Raw genomic sequence first — 17,180 nt, forward strand, 5'->3', positions numbered from 1 at the left:
TTTATAATTATAGCTGAATATATAAAATATTATAAATAACCTACAATAGAGGAATGGTTAAAATGTCATGCACACTAATTTTTCAAGATGAGTATAATACATTAAAATATTAACAACATTTATCTCTGTTATAACTTTTTTATGTTTTGTATTCACTACACTGAGAATGCATTGCTTATATAATCAAGAAAAAAAAACCATATTTAAAAATTCCTTTAGATCAAGCTTTATTATCTTAGACTGTAATTCTCTATTTAACAAAATATTGTTAATCCATTTCAATTTTAAAACTTGTTTTTACATAGAGAAGACAGAAGCCAAAGGATGTGATAAGTTTAGCCTTGACTTTGTTGTTGGTAAATACTTCAGAATCTGTCCAAAATAAATTCTCTCTTGCAGCAGCTGCAATAGTGACTTGTAAGAAAGAAAAAAGAAAGTGATCTTGACTTGTATCATTTGCTGATTTTTCATGTTGTAAATGCTCTATGGTGGAAATGCAACCCTCAACATTTTAACACCCATCTTTCAAATTATCTGATGTTTAACAATTGGCCCTCCCAAGCAGTGCAAATCAGCTCCAGTGGTCCACTCACTCACATTTGATGTTCTGTCAAGTTTGTTGAGCTAAATGAGGATTGTTTTGGTTGCTTTCTTTCTATATCAAAAGCTTTTTTCCTGGTAGGCTTAACTTTCCTCATGCTGTTGTTACAATTTTGTGTCATTTATGTCATTTAAAAAATTTGTCTTTCATTAAGTGCCCTCTCCTTCAATATCTGTTTACCTGCAATTTAAAGTACATTCCATCTATTTCAGTATTAGTCATATTTAAAATTACTTATTTTTCATTGTGTCTTATTTCAAACTCTAAGCCGAGTGCTCACTTTCTCCAGGTTATTTATTTGTCATCAAACAGTTCTTTCCTTTTGGTCAGTTACACACCAGAGAAAAGATTTACTTGATCTGCCAATTATTCACCTCCCTTTTAAAGCTTCTTTACTGCATATTACTTATCCCTCCTAATCATCGATGCCTATTAACTTCTTCATGATTATTTAAAAGACAGTAGTTCATCAGTTATGCTCAATATTCCTCAGTGTTCATGGATTCAAGTACAGTAAGTCTGCTCACTTATACACGATTTTCAAAATTTCTCATACCTGCTCAGCAAGGAAAAGATCAGGGACATTTTTATTTATTTATTTATTTTGCATTCTTCATTATCCCTTGACTGTTTACATTTCTTTTCTCCATTTTTTTTTCTGTTGAAGTCTGATAAAGGGAAAGAATCAATATTTCAAGTGTGTTACAGCATCATTAATCTTGTTTCTCTACTTATTATTATAGAATTTATTTTCTCTTTGCTTTTTGCTTTTCGTTCTATATATTCGTGAAAATCATTCAATTTTAATTCACTTCTATAACTTTAATTATCTCATTTATCTTATTGATTTTTGGTTATGTTTTAACTGTGGAGATTGAGTTAAAAACTATTGGTTTTGTTTTCCTCTTTATTTTAAAATATAATATTTCACTATTAGTTTTAAAGGCAATATCTCTAGCTATTTTGAAGTTATTTTAAAAGTGATTATTTTAAAAAAGAATAATCAAAAGGAAATCAGCCCACAATAACTGTGACAAAAGTTACGTGCAAAATGTTTATTTTTATCTGTGTAAAGAAGCAGAGGATATAAAGGGGATGCGAAGAGTTGGACTTGCTTAGAATTTCAGGTGACTTCTCATCTTTAGAACAATGTTATTTAATGCTTCTTTTCTCTGAAAGGATATATAAACATTCTGAACTTATTTTTAGAAAGATTGTCAATCCCTTATTAAAATCACATTTTAGCTTCTCAAGTTTATATAAATAAGCTCTATATCTAACGAATAATAGTGATATTTCCCTTGGGGAAGTCTTCCAATGTCTTCTACATCATTGAGAGATAATTATCCATGGGTATCGCCTGTTTCTGCATATCTCGTGAGTACAGGCACTTATCGTCCTTTATTCTGAACTATCTTTTCAAGAATGTTTGTACAAAGTAAATCCTTAGATGACAGAGACAGTATCTTCCTATGGTGCAAAAAGAGGTTAGGTATTCTTACTGGTCATTATAAAACATCTGGGTTCCCTATGCTTAGTATTCTTCTCCTGTAATAAGATCTACTGTATGTGCGGGTAAATACCTGTCCATCTTTACACCTCCCCATGAGAACTGGGGCTCAGGGAGTCAACACAAAAATGCTGTTAACCTTATTACTGCTATTGATGTAATAAAATGTATGTTTTATCTCTTCCCTAGGAATCTTGTTTTTTTGACCCATATTCACGAAACTATGGAAGGTCAACTTTGTAACATGCAAGTTGGGTTAAAATCTGAGACCTTTTGCCATGCTTGACACAAATAATAGACCCTCATTGGCTATGAAATAAAATGATTTATTGTAACAAAAGTTCCAAACTTCCTAAATCACCTCATTACCTTCTTATCACTCCATTCCTGCTCTGTGATTAACCCAAATTTGATTTCATCCATAAAGAGTGAGATACTAAAAACTAACTGCAGTCAGTTGCTGCTATACAAGAGCAGGTGATCAGGTAAGTGTTGGATTGAGAACTACAAAACTAAATGATTTAAGAGGAAACTAAAGTCTCAGCTGTGTGCTAGTAAATAAAAATGGCACATGGAAACCCATGGTAATTTATAAATCAGAAATGGGGCAACTTCTTTGACTTCAGATGCAGAGTGGTTTACCAGGTTGAGAAACATTGCTATAATCAACGCTGCAATTGGAAAGACAGCTGGTGATCAGGACTGAGACAATACAGAACCTTTGTGAGAATCAGAACTCTACCTACCTAGGCAGATGCAGCTTGCCAGTTTGAATTGCTGAAGGTGCCTTTGTGTAGGCACATAGTGCTGCTCCAGGACTCAGAGTGTGATAACTCTGTAAGCAAATCTTGGTGATTTCAGCCAACACTCAGTTTCTCAGCTGAGAAACTGAGCATCATAGGGAAGATCACAGAAACCACACAGTCTCAAGCAGGAGCCATGTAATTTTCACTTTCTGTGTCTCTGTGACTTACTAATAACAATAGCTATATTTTATTTAGCATATGCTATGTGCCAGGCACTATTTAATTTTAGCCTCAAAACAACGGTATAAAAGAAGTATTGTTATTAACTTTATTTTACAAATGAAGAAAATGAGATTTCCAGTGACCACTTAGACTATAAGTAGCAAAGGCACCGCTAAACTCAGGTCTGTCTGACTCCAAAGTCCTTGTGAATAACGATCACACTCTACTGCCTTTAGTATCTACACCATCCAACCTGAAATAAAAAGCTTTTTTTGATTGTGGCTTTTTTGTGAACTTTTTTCTCCCCTTTCTCTTGCTCTCGAGTCTCTCTTTAATTAATACTTGTAAAGTAGTCCTTTATTGCCTTTTATTATCAATATAATGATGGTAGAATCCAACCAGCAGAGTTTAATTGTACTGCTAATCCCTTTGTTTTGTGCTGTTTGCTTTGTTATGCCTTTTTTTCCTGCTAGAATAAAAAGTTTGGCTGTTTCTAAAATTTAACATGTTTAAAAATTTTTATAGTTCCATTTGATATAACCACCTAGTATTTTGAAAATGACAAAATTCTTTATATAAATACTAATATTCTTAATTTTATGCTATTTTTTGTCAGTCTTTTTCTGTGCTTAGCATTTCTGACTTTTAATAATAAAACCAAATTGTCTCAATTAATTCTTTTGATTTTCTATTCTCATGTCTGGAAAAAACATACCTTTTTGAATTCTCTGCTTCCCAGAATTCAGTAAAAGCTCATTAAGTTTTGGTCTCTTGAATAAAGAATTAATAATAACTTGAAATTAAATAGGCTCAAATGATCTATATTTTAAAGTTAGGGCATGTGTCATGGGTGCAACTTGATTCTCCTAAATCCACCGAGTTTTTTTCTTATCCTCTCTATTTACATCCACTTGCTTCTGTGAAAAAGAATGAGGACGTCTTTTGAGGGAGTTTGTCCAATGTAGCTCTTTCTGCAACTAAAGGAAATTCAGCTACTACTGATGGACAAACCAAGCATAGACAGACATAAAGAATGAAACTCTACTACAGGGGTCTCTAGGGACATGTCCTTTTATGTTTATCAATAATCAGTATTGCTTTCTTTCCTTTGTAGAAAGAATCAGCTTTTCTTTTGACATTATATTTTTAGAACTTCAAAAGAAAAACCCTCTGTGTGTCTTTCTCTCTCTCCATCTCTCGTTCTCTCTATATATATATATATGTGTGTGTGTGTGTATGTATGTATGTATGTATAAAATGATTATTAGGATATTATGATTAATAAAGGTACTTTCACTTAAAAATGTATTTGAAAAGACTTTAGATTAATGAGCTCCTAACATTTTTATCTCTAGTGGCTGAATTCATATTCCAAATAATACATTTTTTACTCCTCTAATTAGTTTTTGGATCATCGTTAATAATGGACTATGGGAAAATTCAGAAATGAAATGCTAAGGGAACATTTTTAATCAGACAACAAAAGTCAAACATTCTTTTTGATCTCATAGTATTAAATGGTAAAATAAGCCATAATTTTCATTATTTACATTGACATTTTTGTTATTGAATGTCTAAGTTTCATTCACAGTGATTACTTTCTGTACTCTTTTATCAATATCTAAGTATTGTCTCATTAGATGCAATTGGCATAAAATTTATAAAAATGGAGCATTACTGCAGTACTTAAAATTATGACGTTCTAATAATAGTGGTATAATTAAGCCATCACATTCCAGATATTTACTGCTGCATCAAATTCTGTTAGCTTGATATATTAATAAAATTACTCCGCTTTGTGAGAAGGATACATATAAAATAAGCCTCAAAAGATTTTCACGTGAAAAGAATTTGATTCACATTTATTAGCTTTATGAGGCATAATAACCTCTAATGGTACAAGAAACCAAAAATATGCAATATTGCCATGGAGTTAAGAATCTTCTAGTTGTGACAGCAACCAACTTAACGAGCCGATTCTAGCAATAATTGAGTTTCTGTGCTTTTCTTTTAATTTCACTACCTGATGATACCTGAGAGCAGTAGACTTTATTTCAGAATCCCATTAGGTACCATTATGAGATCCTATTTCCTGGGGTTTTAAAATCTAATTGTCAGTCAATGTGTTACAGTAAGCCAAGCTTTCATTTGATTCTCATGGCTCTACACAGTGGGAAAAAAACAAAAGAAGTATGTTCCATCATCCTGTCAAGGAGGTTTCTTAACAAATTACCTTTCCCCTCAAAAGAAAACACAGAGAGACTTTTCTGTTGCTTTAACAATTCTCATAGTTCGTATCTTCCTTTCTAAGCTATTAAAGGGAACAAAAACTGAAAACCCATACACTAGCACAGACATCCTCACAACTGATGTCCTTAAGATATATGAAGAAATTTAAGTATTCAATAACTGTATGAGACTAAGCTGTGCTTCTTAAAAATATTTTAGATCTATTCATAAACCTATGCTTCATCTAAAAAAAGTATCCAACACATATTTTATTTGACCTGGAAGAACATTTGATTTAAAGTTTAAAAATAATTATTTCCTTTTCTTGTAGATATTTTGTGATGAACGATGTCTTCTGTATCTTTTTTGGGGGAAGAGTTTATCACTATTTTCTAGTTCTAGCACATTGCTGGATTTTGAAATTCACACATTTTGAGTGCAGTCCAATTAATGTTGTATTTCCATAAGTCTCACCATTGCTACAAATCCAGAGTAAGCGACTCAAAGTTAGGGGCAGATTAAGTTATATACTAAATTAGCTGGATATTTTTGTAAACCCTGGGTAGATATATTTAGGCTACAATTATTTCACATAAAAATAATTTTTACAAAGGTAAAAATTTATCTGCGGGCTGGTATAATTCATAGATTTCTTACTGCTTTTTCATTGCATGTAGAAACACTCCTCCAGTGGTTTTAAACAAAAGCCTTTCAAAGATTGCAGAAAGAACAAACTACTGCTTAAACATTATGACAGCAATTGCTTATTTATCACAATCCCCATTGGACTAAGAAATAAGGAATGAAGACATGCCTGTCTTCCTTCAAAATCTTAAAGATCTTGGTCATTTGCTTTTAGCTTGATGGGGAGAATTGGTTTATAAGAGGCCTCAAATTGATCTGTCAAAACATACTGAAGAGGCCCTGGGTTCTGGTGGAGGAGTCAGCACAGCATGTGTGTTTGTTTGTCATGTATGCAGCTGTCCTGCTGTGATTTCTCCAGGTTTCGTTGAATGCATTAAGTTATATAAGTATGAGCTCAGCACTCAGGTCCCTCAGACAGTCTGTCATAGACTCTCATGATCTATAGTTATAGTTCCCCTCCAGCAGCAGTAGGAACAGCAACACGCAAAAGCAAGATATGATGTGCACTCCGGGCAGGAGCTAGCCTTAACACAGGACTTTCAGTTACTGCATTTCCCATTTATCCACACAGATTTCTTAAGCCATTAAAGAGCTCAGACCAGTGAATTTTTTCCCAATGAATACATAAATAGAAGGGGAAAAAAAAAAACAAAAACCCAAACTTATAACACCAACAGAGCAACAGACCTTTGGAAATGGGAAATCTGGAGTGAAAGCAGTAACAGAGTAACTCCTAAAATAAACCTTCAGGCTTTCAGTAATTCTTAGATGTTAGGAATAAGGGTTAGTCATAGAGAAAAATGTTAATTTTTGAACAATCACTTGTATCAAGCACTGTGTTTTCTATTTTTTTTCGTTAACTATTTGCAATAGTCTAATGAGTGGACATTCCTTCTCCATGACACAAATAAAAAAGCTGTCATTGCCAGAGATTTTCAAGGTTACCTAGTCGGTAAATAGTTAACATGGTTTTAAACTCAGATCTTCAAGATTCCAAAGTCTGTGCTCACTATACCCAATGGCCCATTAAAACTCATATTCCTAAATCCATGAAAAATATAAGTACTATAAACCGTGGGGAAAGAAAAAAAAATTACATTTTATTATAATGCTTTTCTTCAGGTTTTAATACATCTCTGCTTACAGCACTTTTCATTGACTTCTTTGACTCCAAAGGCATTGATAAATGCTTAACCACAAGCATTTTATTTTGTATACTGTGCTGAACTCACTGTACTTTGGGCTGATGTCTTTGAAATATAAATAAAGTATAAATAGACTTGAAATATGCTGTGAGTCCCTGCTATACAAACAAAGATTTAGAACATCAGCATATCACATTATAAGAAAAACCAGACATGAATATCAGATCAGACTCTGTCCTTTAAAAGGCAGAAGGCAAATGGATGTTTAGTCACCACTTTTCTTACATTATTAGGCCGAATATAAGAATTCATGACAAGATGATACATTGATATTAACACTTGTTAGTTTACATCTACACATTTAATTCCATTGGGATGGTGATAGTATACACATAACTTTTTCTAAGCATCATTTTTGTCATTTGGCAGTGATTTATTAATTGATTGACCAAATAATTTACTATCCAAACTGGGACATTTTAAGAATTAACAAGGCTATTAATAGTATTCTGGAACAAAAGCCGTAAATGAGAATGTCCCAGGAAAACCGTGGTATATGGTTATTCTGTTTATGAAATGCCTATTTTGTGTTTAGGTTTATTTTAGGGATTGTGGAAGGACATAAAGAAATTGAAGAATGACCTCAGAAGTTAACCATATTGTTAGAGAAGCAAAATTTACCAATGGTATATCTAGAAGATGATCTAAAAGAGGATACGACTAACTGCTAAACACAAAGTACTTTCTAAAAGTACTGTTTTAATTTCAATAGAGGAAAGTTCCCCGTGGAAAGAATTCATGCCGGAAAAAAAAAGTGAATTTTGCTGAGTTTAGGAATCTGGATTAATACACAGAGAAAAGCTAAAATGTAAGTAGTATTAATTGAATACAGTTAACCTCTTTTTTATTTCCACAGCCTGATTAATAATTCCACTAGACCACAAAAGGGTTATGAATAGATATGAAAGGTGACAGTAATAGAAGAAAACTGGATTATTGTCCATGGTTGAAAATACGTTGGACTTAAGTGAGAGAACAGATTAATATCTTCTAACACTGTATCATAACTCTAAGTTTTTCAAAATGTTTCTTTTTGTATTCAATGAATTCACCCCAGAAGAGGCATATAAAAAACCTGGTGCCACAACTTGTTACATAAAAAAAATCACCCCAAAACTCAGTCTTTGAAACCGGAATGTGTTTTCATTGCCACAAAGTCTATGGAGTGACAGTGGTTCAGCCGATGTCGATAGGGCTTGCCTGTATGGTTCTGCTTCAGGTTGTGTATTGGTTACACTTGGATCCAGTCTGTGGTTCAATTCAGGTCTCACCTATGTTTGCTTGTTCTATGACCCAGAGGCACAGCAGCTACCTCGGGCATGTTATTTTCAAGGCAAGACACCGGAATAGATTGAACAAAACCACACACAAGTTTTTAAAACTTCTACTTGTGTCATGTCCACTAAGAATTCATCGGTTTAAACTAGTTACATAGTCTGGCCTAACAACATGGGATGGGAAAATATATGCCATCTACAGAGTAGTGTAATTCTTATTGAGCAAAAATTTAAATGATCACAGGAACTATCTATAGAATGGGATAGAATTATCCCTCATTCTATGTATATTATCTTTAAATAGAGTTTCCATCTTGCCATTTCTGATTCTGTTGTTGATTCTCCAGAACTAATTATTTTAGATACCTAATGATTACGTAAAGGACAGAAGAGTATCAATCAGAGGCTCCATATGTAAACAGGTTTTACATTTGGAGAAAGAATAAAAACTAATATTTACTATCTCCATCATATTGGAGAGTATGGGGAAACACTTTTCTGTTTAAATAAACATTTATTTATTCAAAACATTTTCTTTGAGCATCTACTCAATGCTGGACACTGTTACTAGTACCAGACTCTAAGAACAGAAACATAAAAGTTGCCCTGGAACAGCCCAGTCTATATCAGGAGGCAATGTATGAGCAAGCACAACCTCATGATATAAGTTTAACTTAGCTGTAGTGATATTGATAATGTTATTAGTAACTGCAAACCCACAGAGGGAGTACCATGGACATGACACTTTCTGGAACTAAAGTGAACCAGTTAAGTAATAGTGATACAGTTTGTAATAAAGCAGGCTCCAGGACAAGAGCTACAGATCCTCATTCTTCTTTTCAGTCACAGTACTAGAACTTTAAAAGAACTGATTATTTAATAATACCATTCAATCTGAAGAGTGATTTATTAAATATGTTTTTATTCTGTTTTAATGATTTGCCTGGTGTCCAGTGGTTATTTAAGATAGAAACGATAGGTTTTGTATTAACATTTTTATACAAAGGGGCTGAATGATTTAGGACACTGGTTGTCAAAGCTTAATGTAATTTTTATAAAATCACCCAGGGTAGCTTGTGAACAAATATAATGTTAAAGGCAAGTTCAAGGCTTACATTCCCATATTCCAGTATGGTATTATGGAGTGAGGCCAAGTACATTGCACTGTTAATAATCAATCCCTCCCTTCTCATTCCCCACGTCATTCTGAGGGAGAAAGAACTTGTTTCAAATGTGGATACATTACTTTATTCCAAGGCATTAGTGTTAATATTGGCAATGGAATTTGCAAAATTCTGCCTTATTATTATCCAGTATAATGATTTAGAATCACATGTTCGGTGTTGTAAATGAAGGTTCAGTTTCACAGGGGCCAGGAGGACCCATTAAAGGTTAAATGAAAAGTAAAAAATGACAACTGACCTTGCCTAGAGCAGAGAGTCTCCTTAATTGAATGGCATATGTGTAACTTCTTCTCACATTTAAATATATTTAAGAGTAATTAAAAGAAATCCAATTAAAATACATAGACACAAGTTAAGAAAATTTGACAAAATACATTTTAAATAGAAAATATTTAAGAGAATAAAAATAGTACAATGTAATAAAAGACAAATTTATTAAGAATGAGAGACAGGAAAATCTAAAAGTATAAGTAAACACCACAAGATAACACTTATACTGGTGAAAGTTTTAGGGAAAAAACTAGGTAAATGATGTATGCAAAACTAAGTATAAGGAAAAAAAGATAAATGGAAAAATAAGTTACTGAGAAAAGACAAAGCAGGCTAAGAAGTTTTAAGATATGGTAGAACAGTTAAGGCAATAAAATATGTTATTAAAAAAACACAGAATGACTAAGAGATTTAAAAAAAACATAATTGCAAAGGTAACCAAGATAATAAAATGGAAATATAAAAATATTGAGTGCAAAGAAAAAAAAAGCTAAAGGAGAAAAACATAAAAGCTAAAGAAGGCAATAATAGTAAATCTAAGACCCACTGTCTGCGTGAAGCGGCAACAGGGTGTTATATACCCGCTGAAGAAGCTTGCACATTTACAGTCACTGTTTGGGCCATTGTTTCAGAACCTAGAAACCTGTCTTCAGGGCCAGGGGTCAGAAAGCAAAACTCTGTTTTTTGTCTTTGCCCTCACACTCCTGGCATTCAGCTTGCTACATTATCTGTGGAGAAAGCTCAAGAACCAAACGCTTTCTGGGCCACAATTTTTAACCCCCTGCAGCAACTCCATACATTCCCTTCCGCTATTAAGCAGCGTGGTCCTTTGAGAAAGTCGTTTTGCTTTGTGTGCAAAATACCCAGTTTGTTGATGAGAATGGGAGAAGAGTACTTTCCTCTGCCAACTGGATAGCTTACTTATATCCCACCTACTCTATAGAGCTTATATGTATCTGAAAAATAAAAGGGTCTTATTGGTTTTCAGAAAAGAATTAAAAAGCTTTAGGTAACAATCTTAAATATTAATTGATAATAATTTTTTATTATTAATATGAAAAGACCCCTGAAGTAGCTCAGATAATCTCTGACAATATGGGTATAGAGGTTGTCTTGTACTTTGTCACTCAGAGTTATTTAGCTTACTTTAATATTCCTGACACTTAATAAATATTAGTTTTTTTCTTTCTTCCTTCGTTCAGTCACTGACTTGACAGATATTCACTGAGCACCAACCATGTGTCAGGAAATGTACTAAGTGCTGATATATAAAGGTAAACAGGATAAACCAGGGGATTATTTTAATGAAGCTAATATCTTGAAAGATGACTCAGATAACAAAAAACAATAAACAGCCACAATGGAGAGATTTAATTGTGTTGCTATGCTAGTGAGCAGCTGCTCTGCTGTAAGGTACAGAGTAGATACCTGTGAGAATACGATTTTGAGGCTGAGCTGTGAATCTCAAAACTATGCCACCCATTTGTAACTAAAGGAAAAAAGTTGTAAAAGGGGAATGAGCTCACCGTGCTCTAGGAACTGAAGGACAGCCAATGCGGCCGGAGCAGAGTGGGAAAAGAGAGGGGTACAAAATGACATTGGCAATGTATGCAGAGGCCAAATCAGAAAGGTCTTTCTGAATCTGATGAAAAGGCTGCATTTTATTTAAATGCAACAGGAAGTTGTTGGGGGGTTTTAAACAGGGGATTGCCATGACCCTTATTCACATGATTACGGCAATCTCGCTCTTGCTGCTGTGTGGGAATGACTCTGACAAGGACAGGAATGGAATCAGGAGATTAGTTCACTTTGAGACCTGTGGTAGCAGTTTCCTCAAAGAGATCATGTGGGGTGGAAAAGGTTGTGATGGGGAGAAGTGGTATGATCTGCATACATCTCAGATGGCAAAGTCCACAGGGCTTTCTGCTGGCTGGTATAGATAAACAGGAACTTAAAGTATTATTTTTTTAAGCAACCAAATGGATGATTGCTATTCTTGAGAGTGGGGAGCATTGGGAAAGGGAGAAGACTTGGTGGGAATCAAAGTGAGGTAAACAGGAAATTTCCCTTGGGCAGGTTGTGTTTAATATGCCTGAGTAGTTACATCTACCTAGTGATATGGGGTTCTGGGCAGAGAGAAACTATAGCTTAAATCATAACTGTGGGAACGTGTTAATTTGTTGATTGATTAGAAACTTCAGTTACTTTTTCGTCTCCTCTGATGTCACTGTTTTCTAAACAACTTCTAGTAGAATACATTCTTTGTAGTGATATTTCTGAAGAGTTAGGCCACACCTCTGTGTCTTCATTGTAATAACTCATTTTTGCCAATGAAGTTTGCTCATCTGTGTGACTCCCAAGGACATATCCAACTACTCTACATGACTTGTGCTCCAGAAACCTGGTTAATAATATTTCATGAATACTCTGCATCTTGCCTAGTCTAGCACATATTTTAGGTCTTCCTTTGTCTGTAAAAGTTTACAGTTTTCTGAAAGCTTCAGTTCTTCGCAACGGGTCCCCTTCCTAAAATTTAAATACAACAGTAAATTTCTTATCACAGTTTTTCTCTTTCTAAAAAGAGGACAAAATTATTATTGACCTCTTAGGATTATTATGAGATATGGTATTTTAATGCAACTTCAATATATATAGATTATTATTTTCAGTGTCACTGCTACTGCCAAAAACAGTCCCTGCTATCCATTTTATCGATATAAGAAAAAATAAAACATAAACAATATTATAAAGAGCTTTACCTTCAGTGATGTAATCATGTTTGTGTTTACCTTGGTTTGAGATCCTTTTTGTTGAGCTCATCTTAGCAAGAGGAAATTTAATGAAAGAATATTAGGGACTCTTACATAATTGACAGCCACCTGGGAGACAAATCTTGGGGGATGAGCAGGAATCAAAGGGGCTCTGATGGGAAGAAGACTCAGACAGCAGGGAGCTCAACAAATATCCTGAAGTTAATTGGGCCTTTCCCATGACTGCTGCTGCTGCTGCTGCTGAGCTATAATAAATACTTCCAAGGGCACTTGCTTGTCCTATTTTGGCTAGGTCAACTTCAAAAATTCTGGGAGGGAACTCTTTGCCTGAGCTCCTCTGGAGTATAGAACAGAGATATCGGGCTCTTCTTGTCACCTTCAACAATACAAATAAAGAACATGTCACTTCCAATAGAAAAGAAAGTTATTAAAGAAGGAGAACAAATGCTGGACTACTAAAACCTTACCAAATACTACCGTAGTCTCTTGTAAATAAAACCTTACCAAATACTACCGTAGTCTCTTGTAAATAGTGTCTTCTTCTCAACTATCAGTCCTTTACAAATATACATTATATATATATTTAAAAATATGTAAAATACATATATGTGTGTGTATAATAAATAATATGGGATATATAAAATATTAATAAATACAGTGCTTGAATAGTGTTTGGTAGACATAATGATTATCAATATTATTGCCAATATAAATATGACACAGGAAGTTTTTATCATCTATATAAAGTAAAACATTCACAATTTATTTTAGATTATATAGTAGCTTATTACCCTATTTTAAAAAAGTAACCCATGGCTATTGTAAACCCAATATCTTTCAATACATATTTGTTTAAATATATAGAATTAACTTTTTAATAAATGCAATTGAATTTTTAAGGAACCAAATATCTGAAATATAATTTGAAACATTTGTTCAAAGTGCAATAGTTCATTTCACCCTAATAACTCCCCCTTCTAGTTATTGCATTTTTATTTTAGTGCACTGTCAGTACCATAAAGTACTGTTCTCACAATTTCCCCAGCTAAGTAATGTACAGAAAGAGGAATACATTCTTATTAATCAACAAAAGTTTCTGTCAGTCTCAGCCCTCAAATGTTAAATTGTATTCTCTTTAACAAGCCACAAAGCCCTTTTTGATATTAAAATATCTTTAATCTCATCACGGCCTGTTACACAGTCCATTCCTTTAAGCTATTAATCTCATTATATAACCTCCCTGACCAAGTCACTCACTTTAAAAGGACTTCCCTTTTGCCATCAATTGTAAAGGCCCAAGGAAAAGAAGATAGCTCTTTCCAAACCTCAAAAGGGAAGAAAGTGATCTATTCTTTATTACACTTTATTATGTCCTTAAAAATCTTATCATGTATTAGCAGTAATATTCATGACACTGGAGTACACTTACAATAGTCAGCTCTCATGGTTATCAAAAAGCTTCACTTTAGCATTTAATCAACTCTAAAAGCCATTCATTGCTTTGGATATTCCCAGTGCAATGCACATTATCCATAAGCTTCGGGGGGGGGTGTGTGTGTGTGTGTGTGTGAGCGCATAGAGAAGCAAGATGGCATAGGGGATGAAACGAAACTCTAGTAGGGACTTATCTGGTTTTTAAAAGGGCATTTTAATTTCCATAATAGTTGCTCCAAAGAGACAACTGAGTGGCTGTTTAATCTACCGAGTTTAGAAAAACTTGAAAGCCGTCTTGCTTTCTGTATTTAGGGATCTTTCCAGGAAATGAGCATCTTGGTATAACCTCCAACAAAGCAGCACCCCAAAGGCTGAATTTTGTAGCTGTAGTAGAATCTTCTTCCTCTTATGATGGGTATTGAGACACAGACAGTTCTGTCAAATCCAAATGATCTTTTCTTTCAGTGGTGATGATATCTGTTGTTCTTCCAAAATGGAGTAGCTTCTTAGAAGCATATTCATTGAATCTAGGTTAGGAGATTTGAATTTCTGAAAGAGAATGAGACCTTTGAACCTCTACTTTTCACTTACTTCGTGAAACGTCTCTGAGGGCTTTGGGGAACAGATAAGCTGCTACTATTGTCTTGTTATTATTACCATATTTTTATTAGCCTAAATAAGAACTCAGTCCATAAAACTAACCCATGTATCAGCCTAGAGCTAACATCACTGAAGGAAAAAGGAGTCTTGGCTCTCTAAGCAACTCAACCCCAAATCCACAGTTGCTTTTTCTTTCTGTGTTTATTATATGTGACCTCTATGATGTGTTTAATACTTGATTAAACTGTATTCTTACCCTTTTTATTGTCTGTATTGCCTTTCTATATTTGTGACCACTCATTACATACTTCACTAATTCTATTTGTTCTTCTGAAATCTGTCTTGTGAATGTTTACCAAGCTCACAGTCTGAAAAATGAGCAAAACCTTTATTTTCTTGCTCTATGGACCTCAATTATTGCCTTTATGTCTGAGCTCTAATCTGAGATCATATTACTATTTTGATCATTATGCTTGAAATTCCTTTAAGAATATCCTATTAGCACTTTATATACAATATTTAAAATGCATATCCACACACAATTTTTAGTGTATGTATGTTTGCCTCTGCTTACATTATAAAATCTTTGAGAGAATAGACAATTTCTCTACTTCAGTTACCCCATTATAATTCCTCATTAGTTTTACATTACAGGTGCCATATAAAGATGCTATATACTCATAGTGAAGAAAATTACTCATTATAAAATAAAGTTTTGCAGCAAGCTTTGTGTTTATTTTATAATGATCTATGTCAATATCTTCTAAGAACTAATGCTGATAATGTTAAGAAAAGCAGGAGCTGCATAGTAGTTAAAACAGTAAAAATAAATTTTACTCAGGAGCTATTACAGTAGAGGCAGAGCTATCTGAATATATAATTGGGCTCAATTCTAAATACAACAAGGAAAAGTGGGGATGAATAACAAAGGAGCAAGTTTGTGGTAGTGGTAGAAGTGGTGGATGGAAAATGATTAAGAGGGAACATGGGAGATGAGGGTGGAATATTTGCTGAAGGCAGGTCAGAGTGATCAGATGTTGAGGGTAGGGGATGTGGAATTTCATTAGATATTGAGAGGATCAGATATCAAAAGTGGGGAATTCTCTCTAAACTGACTTGGCAGAATTCTTACTGAAACTGGACAATGAAGGCCAGATAAGGATGGACACTAAAGCCCAAGATTGAAGCGTAGTTGAGAAGAGGGCTTGGAGGAGCCTGACTAAGGTTTGATGAAGGAGAGAGTATTTGTCAGCAAATACACTTGTAGCTACCAAATAGCTAAAATTCATATGAATGTGCTTGACAGCATGTTAGGTCATTTGTATACATTATCTTATTTCAGTGTCACAACATTATCTTATTCAGGGCTCAGTCAGTCTGGTAATTTTCTTTATTATCTATATTAGAGTTGAAGAAATTCAGGCTCAGAATGATTAAGCCACTTGCACAAGGTCTGGCCACTAATAAGCAGTAGAGTGAAGGGTCAAACCCAGGTCTGGCTGACTCCAGAATTTTACTTCCTAACAACTTGTCAAGGAGATATCAAAGCTTCAGGGAGAAGAGCCCTAGTAATGTGGCATGATAAATTCATTGCTATCAGACCTGAAGGGAACATGTCAACTGGGATAATAATATTCATGAAACCCAGACAATATAGAGAATGGATGACACAGATGAAGAGAGGGCTTCCCCAGTATGTTGGCTTTGGATGTGGCCCAAGTGCTTTGCCTTCACTAGAGGATGGGCACTTTTGAAATGGCTAAGGCTAAATTTTCTCCAGCACTATGGGCTGGGGACTCAGTCTAAATTAATGTCATTTATATATGAAATGAGACATGTGTCATTTTTACCCATAGGTTTAGAAGGATAAAATTTTTGTATTTTCCCCTTTGTGTTATAGCATTGTTGTATTTAAAAAAAAAGCATCTATATATAGTCTTCAAATTTACAGAAAAATTTTGCAAAGTTGTACGTGTTAAAATTTGCAAATTCAGAGCTTCAATTAAAATGAAAGATTGCATATTTTCTTCTTTTTGTCTTACCATTTTGTTCTTCTGGTATAGAGGCTAAAAATCAGGAGTTGTATTCTACAAAGTTGTAAACATGCAAGCATTAACCTCATTTAAATTTCTGAATGATTTGGTGGTTGAATTTCCCAACAGTGAAGTTGCACCTAAAATTGATCGATTTCAGTGTCATCAACAGATGTCCCTAAAACCGTTAGCGACTAATGAATTGCTTAAAGGACCTTAATAGCTCATTTGTCTAGTCAAAACCCCATCAACTCAACCTTTGAAAACGTATTTTTTTGTCATTAGAAAATTGAGTCCATTGTCCTTTAATTTTTAAATGACATGTATTTCAAATCAATTAAGGCAGAAAGACCAATTATCTGGTGAATTTGTGACAAGCAAAGTGTTTTGAATAGCTGATGTAAAAAGATAGTTACAATACATAGCCAACCATGTACTGATGAATCAGGTAGA

At 34.0% G+C, this 17,180-nt stretch overlaps 1 long non-coding RNA gene across 3 annotated transcripts in view; it reads left to right on the forward strand.

Moving 5' to 3' along the window:
• The first annotated feature begins 1,036 nt into the window (after positions 1–1,036).
• The window catches only part of LOC105482711 (uncharacterized), a 198,725-nt gene continuing 182,581 nt past the window's right edge, over positions 1,037–17,180 (forward strand). The window contains exons 1-2 of one of the 3 annotated variants that reach the window (XR_011619537.1): positions 1,041–1,114; positions 7,871–7,966. This is a non-coding gene — a long non-coding RNA (uncharacterized lncRNA). Of the gene's footprint in view, positions 1,115–4,315; positions 7,967–17,180 lie in introns of those variants that run through there. The other 2 variants (XR_011619533.1, XR_987797.3) reach the window with 2 other exon arrangements.

This window comes from Macaca nemestrina, chromosome 1, assembly GCF_043159975.1.
Source record: "Macaca nemestrina isolate mMacNem1 chromosome 1, mMacNem.hap1, whole genome shotgun sequence".
NCBI lineage: Eukaryota > Metazoa > Chordata > Mammalia > Primates > Cercopithecidae > Macaca > Macaca nemestrina.